General features: G+C 48.9%; 1 long non-coding RNA gene and 2 other non-coding genes across 4 annotated transcripts in view; 1 reads left to right on the top strand and 2 right to left on the bottom strand.

Annotated features, from left to right (window-relative positions):
• LOC140208215 (uncharacterized) overlaps window positions 1-7,306 on the bottom strand; it is a 29,697-nt gene extending 22,391 nt beyond the window's left edge. The window contains exons 1-2 of one of the 2 annotated variants that reach the window (XR_011888693.1): window positions 7,236-7,306; window positions 5,474-5,576 (exon numbers count right to left, since the gene is read on the bottom strand). This is a non-coding gene — a long non-coding RNA (uncharacterized lncRNA). The other variant, XR_011888692.1, reaches the window with a different exon arrangement.
• Window positions 824-1,006, bottom strand: LOC140208746 (U2 spliceosomal RNA). Its single transcript, XR_011888902.1, has one exon. It is a non-coding gene; the product is annotated as a U2 spliceosomal RNA (small nuclear RNA).
• A 315-nt stretch (window positions 7,307-7,621) lies between the features above and the next one.
• Window positions 7,622-7,812, top strand: LOC140208837 (U2 spliceosomal RNA). The gene has a single exon (XR_011888947.1). It is a non-coding gene; the product is annotated as a U2 spliceosomal RNA (small nuclear RNA).
• Window positions 7,813-20,499: the final 12,687 nt, after the last annotated feature.

The raw sequence follows: 20,499 nt of genomic DNA, 5'->3' as shown, positions 1-20,499 counted from the left end.
TGATAGTGTCTGGTCCCCAGGATCTGTTCACTCCCCATCCCGGCTGACCACCGCATCCTCTCACGCCAGATACTCGCACTATCCTGATCCCCACCTTCCTGCGTGCTTTCTTGCTCTCACAGTCAAAAACAATAAAGGAGATTGGAAGCTCATATACTGTATAATATCGGACCCACGTCCACCAAGGTCGCAAACAGAAGGGAACAGAAGCAATCAACACGGGCTGAAGCTCCCTCTTTACAGACCTGGCACACAAACCCGGGGCCAGACAGAGTCAAGCTTCCTCCGCACAGACCCAGCTCACACCCCCACAATCAAAGCATCTCATAATCTTATACACCTCTATCAGGCCACCTCTCATCCTCTGTTGCTCCAAGGAGAAAAGGCCAAGTTCACTCAACCTATTCTCATAAGGCATGCTCCCCAATCCAGGCAATATCCTTGTAAATCTCCTCTGCACCCTCCCCATGGTTTCCATATCCTTCCTGTAGTGAAGCGACCAGATCTGAGCCAGTACTCCAAGTGGGGTCTGACCAGTGTCTATATAGCTGCAACATTACCTCTCGGCTCCTAAATTCAATGCCACGATTGATGAAGGCCAATATACCGTACACCTTCTTAACCACGGAGTCAACCTGCACAGCTGCTTTGAGCATCCTATGGACTCGGACCTCAAGAACCCTCTGATGCTCCACACTGCCAGGAGTCTTACCATTAACACTACCTGTAAAAGTACAACGAAGGAATAGGGAAAAAGCCTAAGGTGGTTAATGCGTACGGATAACTGCATTCTACTCTTTATTTGTTGTTTAATCTCCCCGAGGGGAGGTGCAGCATTCCGAGGGGTACTGCAATACTGGGTCGATGCACGGAGTGGACGAAGGAAGCCCCTATTCCATCTTCCTGTTCCAAAAATCAATGTAATATATGGTCCCAGATAAGGGACGCATCAGATTTTAAACTGATAAGAACTGATTTTTTTGAAAAATATACTTTATTCAGAAATATTACAAAATAAAATTATTTGCAAAAAAACATTTGTTGACCCTAAGTCCTTATACAATAAATAAAGTTATTTACAATAAATCATGTGTTTACTCTGTCCTTATTCAAAATAAAGATGTTTACAATAAATCATTCATTGACTCTCATTCCTTTACTGATGTTCCATTACAGTCTATACCTTTCCACATTTCCAGCCACTCCTGTAGCACGATGTTGATTCATCTATCCACACCACTGAGGAGAGGAATACTCTTCGCCACCCGACTCCTCGCACTCCCGCGCGCGGGTGACAAACCGAAAACTGTGGTCCTTCTCCACCCGGCTTTTGCGGTGGCTGCACCAAGTTTGAGTGCATCCCCCAGCACGTGATTTATAATTTAAATTTTTAATATTTACTATCGATTTGTACTCCAGGGAGCACGAAGAGCAGAATCAAATATCGCTGTGATGATTGTACGCTATAGTATCAATTGTTTGGCAACAATAAAGTACTCCTGCAGCTGAGAATGTGCCAGTCGGCAGCACATTCTCCCACGGACATCTCCATGTGCTGGTAAATCATCAATTTTCGGGCCGACCGAAGAGCGTCCTTCACCGAGTTGATGATCTGACAGCAGCACCGGATGTTGGTCTCCGTGTGCGTCCCCGGGAACAGCCCGTAGATCAGAGAGTCCTCGGTTACGCAGCTGCTGGGGTTGAAACATGACACCGTCCCTTCCGTCATCCTCCACACCCTCTCTGCGAACTGACAGTGCGCGAAGAGGTGGGTCACAGACTCCTCCTCACTGCAGTCCTCCCGTGAGCAGTGGGGAGCGGAGACGATGTTCCAAGCCTACAGGAGGGATCTGACTGGGAGGGCCCCTCTCATCGCCAGCCAGGCAAGGTCCTGGTGACTGTTGGTGAGGTCTGGCGATGAGGCATTTTGCCAGATGAACTGGACGGTCTGCTCAAGGAACCACCCCACTGTGTCCATCTCGTCCTTCTCTTGCAGTGCCTGCAGGACATTACGTGCCGACCACTGCCTGATGACCCTGTGGTCAAAGGCGTTCTCCTGGAAGAACTTTTCTATGAAGGACAGGTATGGCAGCAACGACCAGCTGACGGGGGCGTTGCGCGGGAGTGGGGCCAGACCCATCCTTCCTAGCCCGGGTGACAGGTAGAACCTGGGCACATAGTGGTACTTGGTGCCCACATACCTGGGTTCTACACACAACCTGATGCAGCCACACACAAAGCTGGCCATCAGGGTGAGGGCGACATTGGGGACGTTCTTGCCCCCGTTGTCCAGGGACTTGTGCATGACGGTCCGTCTCACCCGCTCCACCTTGGATCCCCAGACGAATCTGAAGACAGCTCGGGTGATTTCCGAGCTGCAGGAGCTGGGGACGGGCCACACCTGCGCCAAGTACAGCAGCCCTGAGAGCACCTCACACCTGATGACCAGGTTCTTGCCCGTTATCGACAGGGAGCGCCCTCCCCACAGTCCCAGTCTCTGTTTCACCTTGGCAGTCCGCTCCTGCCAGTTCTTGTTGCACGCCTCAGCCCCTCCAAACCAGATCCCCAACACCTTCACGTTGTCAGACCTGATGGCGAAGGGGACATTGGATCGGTCCGGCCAGTTGCCGAATAGCATAGCTTCGCTCTTCGTGCGGTTGACCCTGGCCTCCGACACTAGCTCAAACTGTTCGCAGATGCCAATCAACCTGCAAACTGACCTCGGATCAGAGCAGAAGAGGGTGACGTCGTCCATGTACAGGGAGGTTTTCACTTGGGTCCCTCCACTGCCTGGCAGCATCACCCCTCTTATGCCCTCATCCCTCCTAATGGCTTCGGCAAAGGGTTCAATGCAGCAGACAAACAAGACAGGGGAGAGAGGTTTCCCACCCATTGACCTGGACTGCACTACAGATGTCTATGTCGAGCAGTCTGATCTGATTCCGGATTCCCTCCCCAAAACCAATTTTGGAGAGCACATCCGCCATGTACGTGTGCAATATCCTGTCGAAGACTTTCTCCTGGTCCAAGCTGACCAGGCAGGCGTTCACCCCCGTCCTGCACATCGGCGATGGTGTCCCTCAGCAGCGTGAGGCTGTCTGAGATCTTCCTGCCCGGTACAGCGCAGGTTTGGTCCGGGTGGATCACCTGTCCCAGAGCAGACTCGACCCTGTTGGCAATGGCCTTCAACAGGATCTTGTAGTCCACATTCAGGAGAGATGGGTCTCCAATTCCTGATGTCCTCCCTTTCCCCCTTCTGCTTGTAGATGAGGGTGATCGTGCCCTTCCTCATGGACTCTGACATACTGCCGGCCAGAAGCATAGCGTTGTACACTTCCAGCAGGTCTGGGCCCATCCAGTTCCACAGAGCCGAGTACAACTTAGCCGGTAAGCCGTCGCCTCCGGGAGTCTTACCCGACCCAAAGGAATGGATGGAGCCTGTCAACTCGACCAGAGTCAGTGGCTGATCCAGACTCTCCCGCTTGCCGTCGCCTAAGACCTGCGTGATAGATGACAGGAAGTTGCGGGAGGCTGTGGATTCTGTGGCCTTTTCATCGTACAGACCGGCATAGAAGGACCTGCAGATCCTCAGTATGTCATTCTACGAGGACACGACTGAGCCGTCCTCTTCCTTAAGGTTGAGGATCACAGAGCTCCCCTTGTGCACCTTCTGGAAGAAGCCTGAGCACGTCTCGTCCTGCTCCACGGTTTGGACCCTTGATCAGTAGATGATCTTGGAGGATTCAGCGGCAAGGTGCTGGGCTTTCGGGCTCTTCACCTCTCGCAGTTCCTCCCCGACATCCACCCCCTTCGACTGCAGAAGGAGGAGTTACTGCAACTCTGTCTGGAGTTTACGCAGTTCCATATAACCATATAACAATTACAGCACGGAAAGAGGCCATCTTGGCCCTTCTAGTCCACGCTGAACTCTTACTCTCACCTAGTCCCACCGACCTGCACTCAGCCCATAACCTTCCATTCCTTTCCTGTCCAATTTAACTTTAAGTGACAACCTCAAACCTGCCTCGACCAGTTCCCTCTGCTCCTGGCTTGCTTTCTGGATTCCCTTGCGTATGAAGAACTTCTTGATGTTCTCCTTGGTGGCTTCCCACCAGAGAACTGGGGAATCAAAGGTTTTCAAGGTTTTCCAACCTGTGTACTCCTCCTCTAGTCCTACTTGTAGCAGAAAGAGTGAAGATGTATCAATTAGTCGGCCAGGCAGCATCTCTAGGGAGAGGTACAGTCGACGTTTCAGGCCGAGACCCTTCCTTCAGTTAGTCCTGACGAGGGGTCTCGGCCTGAAACGTCGACTGTACCTCTTCCTGGAGATGCTGCCTGGCCTGCTGCGTTCACCAGCAACTTTGATGTGTGTTGCTTGAATTTCCAGCATCTGCAGAATTCCTCGTGTTTGTGCATCAGTTAGTGATCTCCAAACTGAGTTGGGTCTCACTGATGTAGAGGAGGCTACACTGGGAGGAAGAGTGATTATGAAAGAGGTGTAGGGATAGATGTAACACTTATTGTGGTTGCAGGGTGTTTGGCAGACGAGAGTCACAGCGAGAGTGATCCCTGTGATAAATGGAGACAGACGTGGAGAGGAAGATGTGCCTGGTGGTGAGATCCTGGTGGAGATAGTGGAAATTGCAGAGAATATGTTGAATGCAGAGCTTCAGTGAATGGCAGATGCAGAAAAGGTAATCCTATCGTTATTATGTCGTGGAGGGGACATGGGGAGAGGGCAGACGTGCAGGAAATGGAGGAGTTACGGGTGAGTTCTGTATTGATTGCAGTGGGCAGGAAACCCCTTTATTGATTGAAAAAAGATTTCTTGGATGTCCTAGCATGAAAAACCTCCTCATAAAATCAGATGCAGCAGAGACAAAGAAACTGAGAGAAGGGAATAGTATCCTTGAAAGTGAGAGTGTGAGCAGAGTTTCCATAGGTCCATTTAATGTCAGAAAGTAACTGTTGTGGACAAGGTAACTGTGGGAGTCAGTAGGTTTGTTAAAGAGGCCAGAAGGTAATCCGTTTCTGGAGACAGAGAGAGACAGATCAGGAAAGGGGAGTGAGATCATGAAAATGGACCAAGCAAATTTGAGAGAGGGGGTGTATGTTGGTGGGAAAGTTGACAAATCTGACGACAACATGAGGAAATCTGCAGATGCTGGAATTTTAAGCAACACACATAAAAGTTGCTGGTGAACGCAGCAGGCCAGGCAGCATCTCTAGGAAGAGGTACAGTCGACGTTTCAGACCGAGACCCTTCGTCAGTGCTCACTCCAGACTAAGTCTGACGAGCTCCACACGGGAGCTGGAAACAGCATCAATGACGTCATCAATGTGGTGGAGAAAGTTTTACCTGTCTACCTTTGAACGCTCCAAAAACAGCCCAAAATTTTAAAACAACACCAAATTACTTCACTATACTCAATGCGGCACTAGCCAAAGGGCAGATTACAAATCATTTCCTTACTCAATGAGAAAGGTTCAATCTTCTTCCATGGTGTCAGGTAGTTTCTTTGCATCCCAATCGCAGTACTCTTGGCAACTCACAGCAGGCTGGTCCCAGGGTAACTCTGTAACCCAAAATCATAGTCATACTTTATTGATCCTGGGGGAAATTGGTTTTCATTACAGTTGCACCATAAATAATAATAAAACCATAAATAGTTAAATAGTAATATGTAAATTATGCGAGGAAATAAGTCCAGGACCAGCCTATTGGTTCAGGGTGTCTGACCCTCCAGGGGAGGAGTTGTAAAGTTTGATGGCCACAGGCAGGAATGACGCTCTGTACTGCATCTCGGTGGAATGAGTCTCTGGCTGAATGTACTCCTGTGCCCAACCAGTACATCATGTAGTGGATGGGAGACATTGTCCAAGATAGCATGCAACTTGGACAGCATCCTCTCTTCAGACACCACCGTCAGAGAGTCCAGTTCCATCCCCACAACATCACTGGCCTTACGAATGAGTTTGTTGATTCTGTTCACACAAAATAATCTGCAGATGCTGGGGTTGTTGATTCTGTCGGTGTCTGCTACCCTCAGCCTGCTGCCTCAGAACACAACAGCAAACATGATAGCACTGGCCACCATAGACCCGTAGAACATGCATCATAAAGACCTGTGGCTAGTACATTCTGCCCAGGAGATGTGCCCTGGCACTGAAGAGCAATCTCCCTGTTCAATCACAGCTACACTACCATTTAAAAGAAAATGATTAAAATAAATTTGAGAAACTTCAGCCTTGCAAACAGCCAAGCTTTAAAGTTCCCAAACCACAGCGGGAGAAAGGCAAAGAAGTCAGAATGTTACAGTGCTGGTTATTTAACATTCTGTAATCTACAACTTAGTATTCTTCTATCACAACAATAGTGTTGAACGAATAGGGTTCACTGCATAGGGTTATTGAAACGCTAATCTGTGGCTGGTCCTGCAAAAAAAAAATTGCTCCCCAGGGATGGACGAAAGGAACTGGGATAATAATCTCACGACAGAATGGCAATCTTTTGAAATAAAATAAGTGCTGGGAATACTTGCCACTTCAGTCAGCATTTTGCAGAGAAATAGAGCAAATGTGTCAGGTTAATGGCTCTTAGAACTGATGAAAGATCACTGCCATGATTAAGAATCACATCTGAATCATTAACTGCTTCTTTCTCTACAGAATGCTGCATTACCACCAAATCCTTTTCGGCATTTTATGCCTCTTTTCCCCAGATTTCCACCTTTTTTTTTCCTCCTTGGAGACGTAGTAAGTGATACAAGCCATAGGTTGGAGAATGTTGTTAAATGCTGGATGGAGCTGGACAAACTTAGGCAAATACGGAAGAAAGGCCTTCGGATGTCAGGAAAGTAGTATACCCACATTCTCCCGATTATCTCCGATTTCTTAATGGAACCAGTTCTGGTCAACAAGCTTTCTTTACCAATGAAGTCCAGCCGGACGGTTAGATTATTTTCTGTGGAAATAATCCATTGACTGCAATGCCGTTATTTGCCACATGCCAGCTCACACTTAAATATTGTCCGAGTTGCAACCCTACCCCCTCCCTTTCATCCGACTCTATCCCGTCCCTCTCCCCGACCAACTCAACTACCCATCGTCCCCCATCAAACGACCTCACTTACCCCATTTACAACTCTCTCCTTCTTCGCAATCCCCAGCCATCGCTTCCACCCGATGTTCCTAGCCACCCTCCTCCCGTTTCCGGAGGACCCCTCCCCAATCACCTGCCCCGCCAGGCTCGCCAAACGACCCGGCCGCAACTTCGCTTCTCTCGCTGCAACGCCTTCCGTAAACGTCATCACGCTTGCACTGACATCAGACGCTAGGGGGCGGGCAGAACTGCTGAGGAGGAGGAGTTTGCATACAAACCAGGGCGGCCTCTCTCATTTGGTTGGCGGAATATCCGCTATTTTACATGATCAGCTGTATTCCGAAAGAGATTTCGCGACAAGGGAGAAAAATGCAACTTATGTCAAAGACTGAGCGAAATTACACCAAACCTACTTCAAAAGTTGAAGAGAGGTAGGATAAATCGGTGTCCTGTAGACAGTCGGTCCAACTTAATAGAGGGAAGACTAGCAAGATCCGAAAGGGTCCGGACAGTTGTGGTATCGCTTCTCGGCCTTTTGGCTAAGATCAAGTGTAGTATCTGTTCTTATCAGTTTAATATCTGATACGTCCCTTATCTGGGGACCATATATTAAATTGATTTTTGGAACAGGGAGATGGAATAGGGGCTTGCTCCGTCCACTCCGCGCATCGACCCGGTATTGCAGTGCCTCCGGGAACGGTGCACCTCCCCTCGGGGAAACTAACAACAAATGAAAAATAGAATCCGGTTGTCTCTATGCTTCCTGTTTCTGCCCCGTACTTTTCGCAGGCTACATTTGTTTTTAATGAGGGGACACAGCAGCTCAAAGGCAACCATGGGAAAATGGCAACAGAAACAGCACGCACACAATTTACAGCAGTCGTGGATAAAGTCAGGTCGGCAGTAAAACACACGCAGACGATTAATAACGAACGTGGGAATAAAGTACACACACACACATCCAAGGGAAAAGTCAATACGATGCCCGAGCCCCTTCACTGTACAGGCACGGCTCAATGCTATCAGGGGCAATCACCAACCCTATTCAATGCACAGCTTACCAACAATTTCCTCCAGCGCTGTTCCACGGTTCTCAGCCTGGAATGAAGCAGAGTGGTCCCTCGGAAATGGCAAAGAGAGCGTCCAGCCCTTTTCATGCAGGAAGGCTGAAGTGCCCGGCCCAGGTAATTCACAGGAACGCTAACGGCTCGGTGCCGGCAGGGTTAAGCTGATTACAAGGCCGGTGGTTAGGTGTGCAGTGATGGGCGAGGAGGGGTCAATCCTTGATTGGCAGGGGGCGTGTCTTCTGACCAGGCGTGGGCAGTGCTGTCACGTGACAGTCAGCACAGTCCACCCCTCGGCAGCCTCGCCACTCGCCAGGCGTTACCGCAGTGAAAAGGAAAGGAATACATCTTACTCTATTTATAAGGTGAACGCTATATCTGACTATACAGAACTAAAGAAAGACAGACGTGCTCATAAAAATTTGGCAGACAACATAATATACACACAGCGATGATAAATAACGAGAATGAGTGCAATCGCCCAGTTGCCCACCACCCCACCGCCACAAAGCTCCTTCCACAGGGTGCAGAGGTCAGGGTTGGGGATCCATGTCCATGTACAGCTGCCTGCGCGTAAAACGGGGAGGGCTTGTCTCCAGCCCTTGCCTCTGCCCCCACTGCATCTATTCAAGGAGGGTGATACCATCCCGCACGGTCCTCCCGTTAGCTGGTGTCATGAGGGGCAGGATCACTGACTATATCGGGGTGCGCGGTGCTGACCAGGTATCCTGCGACGGTACCGGTCACCCGGGTGTTTTATAAAAAATTACGGTCGCAGGCTCCCTGGTAGATGCCGTTGACCAGCGCCCACTCTCTAACAACCCGGGTGCCCTGACTGACCGTACCCCATTGCGGGCGCCGGTGTAGATCCCACTCCAGGAGGGTGGGGTATCGGACCCTCACAGCGGTCACCACCCGATCCCACAGGGTAGAGCCTACCCGGATCTTCGGCTGCGGCGCCCGTGGGGCGTTGTTGATCAGACAGGCTCCCCGGGGCGCTCGCCTCTTGATCAGAGAGGCTCATGTTGGGGCCCCCCTCATCCCACAGCCGGAGCAGCCCCGCGGCCAGGTGCTCGCAACGTGGGTCCAACTGCTCGGGCCAGTCCACCGGTTTACCGTGGTCCGCCAGGCCTCAAATCCCTCTCTCGTCGGTCCAGCCGGGAATCCTACGCTCGGTGCCTCTACTGGCCATTTTGCCCCTGTTCCAGAACACTTTCCCCACGCAGCGCCAGTGAGGAAACAGATTCTGCAGGTCTCAAAGTCAAGGGCTCTGGGCTCACAGTCTGGGTAGTGAAGGATTTTATTAACAGAAGGCAAACGGGGGGAAATGGCAACGGAAGCAACACGTGCATAATTTACAGTAGTCGGATCAGCAATAAATCACATTAAATCGCGTGGGGACAAAGTATACAACCACCCTTGACTTTGTGCAGGCGCGGCTCTTCTGCTTAGGGACAATATCCACACTCCCAACCCTATTCAAAGCACAACTCACGGACAGCACGGTGGTCCCTCGGAGGCAGCACAAAAGAGAGAGGGTCACGCACACGTGGGCTGCTTTATAGGTCTGGAAGGTCCAGCCCAGGTGATTCGCAGGGAAGCCAATGGCTCGGTGCCAGCAGGGTTAAACTAATTACAAAGGCCAATTACCCGAGGCCAAGTACAAGGCTAATTAACGAGGCCAATGGTGAGGTGTGCATTGATGGGCCAGGCGGGGTAAAACCTTGATTGGCAGGTGACGTGTTTCCGGCCAGGTAAATGGGCAGAGCCGTCACGTGACGGTCCCGACGACCCCCCCCCCCCCCAGTCCAGATGCCAACTGCGTTTCATTGGCTTTGTATCTGGAGTCGGCACAATGACAAAGCTGCGTCCGGTCTGATCTAATCACTCAATTCAGACCCAAACAGGAAATGTGCAGGTTTCATTTAAACCCCTCCATGTGTATGAACACTAATTACTATTCACATTCCTCCAGCCTCACTGGACAGGAAACATCAAGTGAGAAACAGCAGGAGGTGGCCATTCAGCCCCTCTAACCACCAACAAGCTGACGGCTGCTCTCCCATCTCAGCCACATGTTTCTGCACGATCCTCATTTCCTCGATCTCTCTGGTCTCCACACATCTGCCGGCCTCTGTTTTATGTGAGGACGATCACCGAGTCTTCACCACCCTCTGTGGTGGGGATTTACAGACATTCACCACCCTCGGAGTGGAGACATTTCCCCTCATCTCAGTCCCGGACAGTCCACCCCCTTTTTCAGAGACTGGGATCCCTGGTTCAGCCAGTAATGATGTTGTGCATTTCAATGTGTTCACCTCTCAGTCCACGATTATCTAAATGAAAGGGTTATCACATTTGATCTTTCTTCATATGATGACCCCACCACTCCGGGGATCAGTCTGGTGAATCTTCATTGCACTCTCTATAACAAATACTCTCTAACCTCTTTGTTAATCCTCTATGGAATTAATTTCCATCTTCTGCAGCCCCGTGTTGCCCCAACCACTCACCTCCCAACCCGTCACTATTTCCACCTTCCCACCTCCCCCTCACCTGGATCCACCTCTCACTCCCCAGCTCTTGCCCCATCCCCACCCCTCACCTCTTTTCTCGGACTATTTCCCGTCCACTCTCAGTCCAGAGGGAGGGTCTCGGCCCGAAATGTTGACGGTCCATTTCCCTCCACAGATGCTGCCCGACCCACTGAGTTCCTCCGGCAGTTTGTTCTTTGGTCTGTGTGACCCGTGTTAGTGTGGGGAGCGGGATTTTACACCATATTCCCGGTACAGTCTCAACAAAACACAAATAATTGTCACTTTGCCCGGACCATTGGCCCCGCTCGCAGGGCAACAGTCTGCCGGTGTTTGCCCCCCAATGTGGTGAATCGCCACCACCGTGGGCTCAGACATTTCCACAGATGAGCCCCTCCTGTCCCCACCGGGACAAACATCCTGTCTGCCCCCTCTCTCACCGTCTTCATCCTCTCCCTCCCCGGGGAACCGGCATCAAACCGACGGGCCGAGCGGTCTCCTCCTACCTCTCAGCGACACATCAGACTCCGGCCGCAGGAGACGCTTCACAAACGCCCCAACTTCCCTCGGAGGGAAATGGAAATAAATCAGAAAGCGGACATTTACTTTGACGGTTGTCCCGCCGTGACGGAAAGTCCGGGAGACGGTGTCGGCGGAGGTAACGCCCTCTCGGCTGGTCCGCCTCCGCTATTGGCTGGAAGCAGTGATTGACACTGCTTCGGACCAATGGGAATAGCGCAGCGCGTGACTCCTCTGTTGACAGCGGTGGGGGAGGGGCTGGTCACGTGATCAGTAGCCCGGCCGTTAAACCGACCAAGCTCGAGCTCACCAGCGCGCGGGGCACAAAAGGCCCCGGATGATCGGTTGAGGTGAGAAGGGGTCTCCGGGTTGGGGGTCTCACCGGGCGGCGTTTTCAACACCGACTTCGGGTAGTTGCTGTGACTCCGGACTCCGTGACCCGCAATCCCGGGACAGTCCTGCTCTCTTCCCTCTCTCTCAGCCCCACCATCCGTACACGGGCCCCGGGGAGCTTCCGGCTGATGAGGGAATGGGAACCGATGGGTCTCTCAGACAGAGCTGAGCTCCAGCTGTCTAAATGCAAGGATCGGGAACTCGGAGAAAGGGAACAAAATCTTTTACATCAGCTGTTGTGAAAATCACCTTTGTTCTGCCTCCAGTCACAAACAAGAGAAAATCTGCAGATGCTGGAAATCCGAGCAACACCACAAATTGCTGGAGGAACTCAGCATTAGTACTCTTTTCCATAGATGCTGCCTGGCCTGCTGAGTTCCCCCAGCATTTTGTGTCTGTTGCTTGTTCCACCCCCTCTTGTTCTGGACTTTCTACCCGTGAGAACATGTTTTGTCCCACTCTCTCTGGGTACATAATGATATCAGACACCTTTGTCCTGGGCAACAAGTAGCTGTCACATCACAAATGTGCCAGACTCCAATGAGACAGACTACTGCCCTTCCCTTCATATTCATTGGCATTGCCATCACTGAGTTCACCACCGTCAGTCACCAGCAGGAGGGTTCAGGGGAAATATTTATGTACAATACAGAAACTGGTGTTACCTGTGTGTATTGTGGTGATGCAAAAGTTGCTGGAGAATTTGCAAGTGGGAAGAAGTGGAGTGATATTTGAAAATCTGACACTTTATAGCATCATTTAGCAAGCAAATCAGATATGGACAGTGTGCAATTGCTCCAGTGACAAAATCCTTCATTACCTGCTACAGACCTGTTACATACGTTGTGTGAGATTGCAGATCAAAATTATTACTGACAGTGATTTGCTAGCTGTTAAAATGAGTACCTCTATATATAAAATTCAGTGTGCACATGTTGTGTCGCCACTTTAAGGAGTTGGGGCCGGAAATGGATGAATTCCGTATCATCCGGGAGTCGGAGGGGGTGAGATAAAGAGAGGTGAGTTACACCCAAGGTGCAGGACGCAGGAAACTGGGTGAGAGTCAGGAAGGGGAATGAGGTTAAATAGCCATCGCAGAGTACTCTTGTGGCCATCCCCCACAACAACAGGTAGGCCATAGATAGGGTGCAGAGGAGATTTATAAGGACTTTGCCTCGACAGGCGAGCGTGACTTATGAGAATATGTTGAGTGAACTCGGCCTTTTTTCCTTGTAGTGACGGAGGATGAGAGGTGACCTGATAGAGGTGTATGAGATAATGAAAGGCATTGATTGTGTGGATAGTCTGAGGCTTTTTCCCAGGGCTGAAATGGCTAGCACGAGAGGGCATAGGTTTAAGGTGCTTGGAAGTAAATACAGAGGAGATGTCGGGGATAAGTTATTCATGCAGAGAGTGGTGAGTGCGTGGAATGGGCTGCCGGCGGCAGTGGAGGAGGCAGAAATAATAACGTATTTTAAGAGACTCCTGGATGGGTACATGGAGCTTAGAAAAGTAAAGGGCTCTGGGTAAGCCTCGGTAGCTCTAAGGTAGGGACATGTTTGGCACAGCTTTGTGGGCCGAAGAGCCTGTTTTGTGCTGTAGGTTTTCTATGTTTTTTTTATGTTCTATGTATTCTACCACTTTAGAAACTGTTGGGGGGAGGAGATTACGTGGCAGAGGAAAGTCAAAGGGGTGATAGGGGATTTGCTAGTTATGGCAACAGAACTAGAAGGGGACTGATATCCTAGTGTTAAGGCTTGCTTGTGCTGGTATGGTGGGTGGGGGGGTGGTGTTAAACTAAAATTGTAGAGGGGATGGGAGCCAGAATGCCAGGTAATAGAGAGGGTGAATTGAATTGACTTTCTTACTTACGTCCTTCACATGCATGAGGAGTAAAAATCTGTGTTGCATCTCCATCTAAATGTGCAATGTGCAATTTATAGTAATTTATAATAGAACAGGACAGTCAATATAACATAGAAATACAGTTGTATCAGCATGAATTAAGCAGTGTGATGGCCTGATAGAAGAAGCCTGTTGGTTCTGGCTTTTATGCTGCAGTACTGTTTCCCGGATGGTAGCAGCTTGGAACAGTTTGTGGTTCGGGTGAGTAGGGTCCCCAATGATCCTCCGGGCCCCTTTTACACACCTGTCCCTGTAAATGTCCTGAATCATGGCAGTTCATAACTACAGATGCGCTGGGCTGTCCGCACCACTCTCTGCAGAGTCCTGCGATTAATGGAAGTACAGTTCCCATACCAGGCAGTGATGCAGCCAGTCAGGATGCTCTCAATTGTGACCCTGTAGAAAGTTCTTAGGATTTGGGGCCCCATTTCAAACTTCTTCAACCGTCTGACGTGAGGGAGGCACTGCTGTGCCTTTTTCACCACACAGCTGGTATGTACAGACCACATGAGATCCTCGGTGATGTTTATGCCGAGGAACTTAAAGCTGTTCACCCTCTCAACCCCAGATCCATTGATGTCAATAGCGGTTAGCCTGTCTCCATTCCTTCTGTAGTCCATAATCAGCTCCTTTGTTTTTGTGGCAGTGAGGGAGAGGTTGTTTTCTTGACACCAGGCAAATGCTGTTCAGACCTCAGGGCATGGAATTGTGATCTTGTTGCCATGACTGGGACTTGTTTGCACCCAACAATCTGAGGAATTTGGAGGAACAAATTAGCAAGAGAGATCGCAGACTATGCCAATGCTTGATATACTAAGCGATTTTAAATTTCTATAGATTGACGTGACTCCCATATGTAAAAGGACTAGACAGGGTAGAGTTTGTCAAATGTGCCATTAATCAGCACGTAGAATTCCCAGCATAGAAATGTGCAATAAGCTATTAGAAAATATTCCAGGACTAGTGACAGAATATTAGTGTATGGGAACACTTTGCATCTAGTGATCATATTGCCATGAGATTCCAAGTTAACATGGAAAAAGAAAGGACTGAACCATGGGTGGAGATTCTAAATTGGAGAAAGGTCAATTCTGATGGTATCAGAATGGATCTGACAAGTGTGGACAGGCTGTTTTCTGGCAAAGGAGTACTTGGTAAGTGGGAATTCTTCAGAAGTGAAGTTTTGAGGGTGTAGAGTTTGTATGTGCCTGTCAAAATAAAAGTTGAAAGGTAACTGGTGCAGGGAACCTTGGTTTTCAAGAGATATTGAGGCCCTGGATATTTTGTTCCTTCAAATGCCTCAGACTGTTGGGTGCTACAAAGACTCATTAGTGACTACAATATCATAATTCCACACCCTGAACTCATCTGACATCTTTTTTAGTCATCTTCTGTTGCTTTCTAAAAGCTTCCCAATAGATTTTGCTCTTTTGTTTGCCCTCTCTTTGCTTTTTATGTTGGCTTTGGCTTCTCATTTCATCCACGGTTGTGTCCTCCTGCCTTTCTAATGCTTCCACTTCTTTGGGATGTATCGATCACTCAGCTCCCGAATTGCTCCCAGAAACTCCAGCCATTGCTGCTCCATCGTCAATCCTACCAGCTTCCCCTCCCAATCACGTTTGGCCAGTTCAGTACAGAAACATGCCCACTCTGGACGATCAGAATGGTAATCTGTATGAGGAGACAAAATATATGGGGGAGATTTTAAATATTATTTTTTGCATCCACATTTACTCAGGAGATGGACACAGAGTCTATAGAAGTGAGGCAAAATGGCATCAACTTCATGGACCCTGTACAGATTGCAGGGGTGGAGGTGCTTGCTGTCTTAAGGCAAATTAGCATGGATAAATCCCCAGGGCCTGACAAGTTGTTCCATGGGACTCTGCGGAAAACAAGTGCAGAAATTGTCAGGACCCAAGCACAGATATTTAAATAATCCTTAGTGACTGGTGAGGTACTGGAGGATTGGAGGACAGCCAATGTTGTTCCACTGTTCAAGAAAGGCTCTAAAAATAAAGTAGGAAATTATACGTCAGTGAGGTTGACATCAGTAGTGGGAAAGTCATTGGAACGTATGTGCAGGAACCAGATATGTAAGTATTTGGATAGATGTGGACTGATTAAGGATAGACAGCATGGCTTCGTGCATGCTAGGTCATGTCTAACCAATCTTAATGAGTCTTTCGAGGAAGTTATCAGGAAAGTGGATGAAGGCAAGGCAGTGGATGTTGTCTACATGGACTTTAGCAAGGCACTTGACAAAGTCTCATATGGGAGGTTGGTCAAGAAGGTTCAGTCACTCAGCATTCAAGATGAGATAGTAAATTGGATGAGACACTGTATTTGGGAGAAGCTAGAGTGTGGTAGCAGATGGTTGCCTCTCTGACTGGAGGCCTGTGACTAGTGGTTTGCCACGAGGATCGGTGCTGGATCTGTTGTTGTTTGTCATCTAGATCAGTAATCTGGATGATAGTGTGGTTAACTGGATCAGCAGATTTCTGGATGACACTAAGATTGGGGGTGTAGTGGACAGTGAGGAAGAATATAATGTCTTGCAGTCTGATCTGGACCAGCTGGAGAAATGCAAAATGGAATTTAATGGAGACAAGTGCGAGGTGTTGCATTTTGGTGGGACCAAGGTCTTACACAGTGAATGGTCGGGCACTGAGGATTGCTGTAGAAGAAAGGGATCTGGGAATACATGTCCATAATTCACTGAAAGTGGTGTCACAGTTAAATAGGGACGGAAAGCAAGATTTTGGCACAAAAATCTTGATGAACCAAAGTACTGAGTACAGGAGATGACTTTGTTGACTTTTTACAAGATATTGGTGAGGCCTAATTTGGAGTATTGTGTGCAGCTTTATCACCTACCTACAGGAAAGTTGTAAAAGAGGTTGAAAGAGTTCAGAGAAAATTCACAAGGATGTTGCCAGGTCTGGAGGACTTGGGTTATAGGGAAAGTTTGAACAGGACAGGACTTTATTCCTTGGAATGTAGAAGATCGAGGGGAGATTTGATGGAGGTGTGCCAAAATTATGAGGGTTATAGATGGGGTAAATGCAAGCTGGCTTTTTCCACTGAGATGGGGTGGGACTACAACCAGAGGCCATGGGTTAAGGGTGAAAGGTGAAACATGAAGGGGAACATGAGGGGAAACTTTTTCACACAGACAGTCATCCGGGTGTGGAATGAGCAGAGGGTCCAACTGGTGCATGCGAGCTCAATTTCAACATTGAAGAGGTTTGTATAGGTACCTGGATGGTAGAGGTACAGGGGTAGACAGTTTACATAGTTCAACACAAACTAGATGGGCCAAAGAGCCTGTTTCTGTGTTGTACTTTTCTATGACTGTGTGATAAGAACATGAAATAATACTAATCTTCATCTAATTCATTTTAACAGCTGTGCGGACCAACCATTCATCTGGGCAGAAGATGTTTTCATGGCTTTAAGACTGTGGCACTTTAAACTGACAGTAGATAAAAGAAAATCCCAGCTGTATGTCAACAAAGGGGAAACCCATTCATCTGCTCAGACAGTGGGAATGGATTCAGTCGGTCATCTCAACTGAAGGTACATCAGCAAGTTCACACTGGGACAAGGCCATTCACCTGTTCTGTGTGTGAGAAGGGATTCAGTCGGTCTTCCCACCTGTGGACACACCAGTCAGTTCACATTGAGCAGAGGCTGGTCATCTGCAGAATTTGTGGGGAAGGTTTCACTTGATTATCTGACCTAATGGCTCACCAGCAAGTTCACACCAGGGAGCGGCCGTTCACCTGCTCAGACTGTGGGAAGGGATTCCCTCGGTCATATCAACTGAAGGTACATCAGCGAATTCACACTGGGGTGAGGCTGTTCACCTGCTCAGACTGTGGGGAGGGTTTCACAAGGTCATCTGCTGTACTGAGACACCAGTCAGTTCACACCGGGGAGAGGCCATTCACCTACTCAGACTGTGGGAAGGGATTCACTCAGTCATATCAACTGAAGGTACATCAGCGAGTTCACACCGGGGAGAGGCCGTTCACCTGCTCAGTGTGTGGGAAGGGATTCACTGAGTCATATCATCTGTTGGTACATCAGCGAGTTCACACTGGGGAGAGGCCGTTCACCTGCACAGACTGTGGGAAGGGATTCACTCAGTCATATCAACTGAAGGTACATCAGCGAGTTCACACTGGGGTGAGGCTGTTCACCTGCTCAGACTGTGGGGAGGGTTTCACAAGGTCATCTGCTGTACTGAGACACCAGTCAGTTCACACTGGGGTGAGGCCATTCACCTGCTCAGACTGTGGGAAGGGATTCACTCGGTCATCTCATCTACTGAGACACCAGTCAGTTCACACTAGGGAGTGACCATTCACTTGTTCAGTCTGTGGGAAGGGATTCAATTGGTCATTTCACCTGCTGACACACAGGGAAATAGCCGTTCACCTGCTCTGTCCGTGGGAAGGGATTCATTACGTCATCTGATCTGCAGGAACATCAGCGAGTCCACACTGGGAAGGGGCTGATCACCTGCTCAGACTGTGGGAAGAAATTCTCTCAGCCAAATCAACCAATTGGGCATCACTGAGTTCACACTGGGGAGAGGCCGATCACCTACTGTGAATGTGGTGAAGGATTTGTGGTGGACATGGACTGTGCCTTTAAATGAGAGAGAGAGAAAAACTGTCTACAGTACTGCTGACTTCTTGGTTGCCATGGTGAGAGAGAGGCGAAGTTATGTGATGGACAGTTCGCTGTTTACAGTTGCTTCTTGGTTGCCATGGTGAGAGAGAGGCGGAGTTATGTGATGGACAGTTCGATGTTCACAGTTGCTTCTTGGTTGCCATGGTGAGAGAGAGGCGGAGTTATGTGATGGACAGTTCAATGTTCACAGTTGCTTCTTGGTTGCCATGGTGAGAGAGAGGCGGAGTTATGTGATGGACAGTTCGATGTTCACAGTTGCTTCTTGGTTGCCATGGTGAGAGAGAGGCGGAGTTATGTGATGGACAGTTCGATGTTCACAGTTGCTTCGTAGCGTGTTTATTTAAGCAAGGTCAGATGACTCTCCCAGAGACACACAGTGGGACACCGGTTACAGCGACCGGTCAGTGAAAGGAGGCCAGTGACAGAGGAGTCACTGGGTGGGACTTTCGAGTGCCCACAAGCGTGGGTTGAGGATCGATCAGGGTAATTGATCAGTGGGTATCACGGTGTGTGTCAGGGCTGACCCTGTGGAGGCTACCGGTGTGTCTACCCTTGCCTGGGTGGTAGCTCACCCTCGAAGACGGTCCCCTTAGTGATAAGCTGCGTTTGGCTAACTCGAGAGTGGATTCGGAGCCTGAGGACGGAAGATCAACGGTACCTGTTCACTCGTTCTTCTCCAAGTGTGGTTTTCACCTTGGATTACAAATACCTTCCTCACACACACCAATTCCGTGGATTGAACTGAACTTCCTTACATTTCCATCGTAAGACTTTAACTCTTGCCACCCGAGCTTTAACGAGTTTGGGAATTGTATTTACACACATATAGATGTGTAACACTGCTGACTTTTGATTTACCTGGTTTAAATTACTATATTAAGTAGTTACTAATAAACAGTGGTTTATAATATCAAAACCAGACTCAAGGTGTGCTCTATTGCAGCTGGTTCATTTAAACTGTTGCTTTTATGTAACATAATTGGGGCCTGCGTCCGGGATATGAAGAAATTGGTTGGGGGCTGAATTGATTGATTAATGATCGATCTGATTGGGGAGATCTCCTTTGATTTGTTTGAGTGGAAGATCAGCAGCAATGGAGGTTGATGGGTTTCTGACAAAGCCAACCCCTGAAGCATTGGATGGCGCAAAGAGGGTTGTGCTGTTGGAAATTGCTCACAAGTTAAAACTTCAGGTGAGCACTAAAATGAGGAAGGCTCAGGTACTGACATTAATAGTGGAGTGTTATGTATCTAAGGAAGTGTTTGACGGAGATGTGTTGGAAATGATTGCTGAAAGTAAACCTACTGTGGCTGAGCTGCAGCTCCCGTTAGAAAAATTAAAAAGGGAGGCTGAGAATAAGCAAAGACAGCATGAGTTACGACTAAAACAGTTCGAGGCTGAGGAAGCGGACAAACAGAGGGAAGAGGCAGAAAGACAGAGGTGGTTCGAGGTGGAGGGATGGCCACAAGGAGGTTCAGTGCCAGATCCTGGTGACAAGTTTAGTGCCAGTCGAGAAGTTAAGTTGGCACCTCCATTTGATGAAGCAGAAGTTGATAAGTCCTTCTTGCAGTTTGAAAAAGTGGCTCAGAATCGAAGGTGGCCGAAAGACAGCTGGGCTGTTATGTTACAAAGTGTAATTCAGCAGAAAGCCCAGCAAGGGTAGACTGCCCTAACACTTGAAGAGGCAGCTAATTATGACTCAGTGAAAGAGGCTGTGCTCAAGCCTTATGAGTTGGTTCTGCAGAATAGCAACGTTTTCATGAAGCTCAATTTATATTTGTTGAAATGGGAAAATTATTTCACCCTTTCAACTGAGCGGTACAGACTTCTAAAATGTTTCCAAACTAAAATAGCGGGGTAGAATAGAACAACTTTCAACTGTTCTCTGAATTTTGTCTGGGTCACTCCGTAAATAAAGGTATTCGTGCAACTGCTGAAATTCTGAATCACAGAACCCCAAAACTGTGCCTGAAAAAGCCGAATAGACATTTCCAGGTCTGTGTAGAGGCATCGCATGAGAATGAAGACCAGAGTGCTTGTCGCCCAACAGAGAAGGAAACTCGCCGACAGGCTGAAGAGCAGAATGATGGATTGTCTCCGACTCTCCATCTCCGGATCTTGCTGTTTCCCGCAATTTCCCCGTCCCTTGAGCCCCTGGCGGACTCTGCTCGCCGCCAGTATCTGTCTGACGGTCAGAGCATTGAGGGTCAAAATGAGGAAGAAGGGAAGTAGCGGATTCAACAGATGGTCCACCCAATAAAACCCCTCAAACGATCCCGAG

This window comes from Mobula birostris, chromosome 13 (assembly GCF_030028105.1).
Source record: "Mobula birostris isolate sMobBir1 chromosome 13, sMobBir1.hap1, whole genome shotgun sequence".
NCBI classification, from domain to species: Eukaryota; Metazoa; Chordata; class Chondrichthyes; order Myliobatiformes; family Myliobatidae; genus Mobula; species Mobula birostris.
This window is presented reverse-complemented; position numbering and strand designations above follow the sequence as displayed.